Consider the following 1,009-nt stretch of genomic DNA (forward strand, 5'->3'; position numbering starts at 1 on the left):
CCAAGAAAGAAACTTGGCGAGGTTTCGGTGGTGATTTGGGAAGCCATATCACGATATTCCTTGCCGCCCATGGTTACTCAGCACGCTCGGAGTACCGCCAAGCATTATGCGAAAGTTTGGGATGATGAGCTCCATCCCATGGTACGATGTTTGTTCTCCAATGGTGATGCTTTGTTCCAAGGCGACAGAGCCCCTCTTTAGACAGCTCGCATTCCCTAGGGCTGGGTTTGTGAGCACGGTGATAAATTGTCGCACCATTGTTGGCAACCACAGTCACGAGTTCTCAATATTAGCCTTCGTGGACTACTTTGGAGAGAAGGATGCGTGATCGTTATTCACCTCCATCACAATTACCAACACTCGCCATTATTTTGGTGCAACACTCCGTCTTCAGACCACAAGTGGCTCATCGGGACCAACCGACCGCCGTGTCATCCTCACATGAGGATGCGGATAGGAGGGACGTGTGGTCAGCACACCGCTCTCCCGGTCGTTATGACGGTTTTCTTTGACCGGAGCCGCTACTATTCGGTCGGAGTAGCTCCTCAATTGGCATCACGATGCTGAGTGCACCCCGAAAAATGGCAACAGCGCATGGCGGCCCGGAGGGTCACCCATCCAAGTGCTGGCCACGCCCGACAGCGCTTAACTTCGGTGATCTGACTGGAACCAGTGTATCCACTGCGGCAAGGCCGTTGCCATTTTGCTAGAAGAATGGCATAAAATGTGTGTGAATTCCTAAGGGATCAAACTGCTGCGGTCATCGGTCCCTAGACTTACACACTATTTAAACTAACTTATGCTAAGAACAACATACACACCCATGCCCGAGGGAGGACTCGAACCTCCGGCGGGAGGGGTCGCGCGGAAGAATGGTATAAAATTCCTTTGAAAACCGTATAAGATCTCTATTTCTCCTTTCCAATACGTGTGGAAGTTGTCCTGAATGCCATCGCGCTTTCTACAGTATGTTATGGACGGTAATGTGTCGTGTTTTTGACGTTCCCAT

General features: G+C 50.7%; 1 pseudogene; it reads right to left on the reverse strand.

Moving 5' to 3' along the window:
* Nucleotides 1-582: 582 nt before the first annotated feature.
* Nucleotides 583-700, reverse strand: LOC126427087 (5S ribosomal RNA; annotated as a pseudogene).
* Between the last annotated feature and the right edge of the window lie 309 nt (nt 701-1,009).

Source organism: Schistocerca serialis, chromosome 1 (assembly GCF_023864345.2).
Source record: "Schistocerca serialis cubense isolate TAMUIC-IGC-003099 chromosome 1, iqSchSeri2.2, whole genome shotgun sequence".
Taxonomy (NCBI): Eukaryota; Metazoa; Arthropoda; class Insecta; order Orthoptera; family Acrididae; genus Schistocerca; species Schistocerca serialis.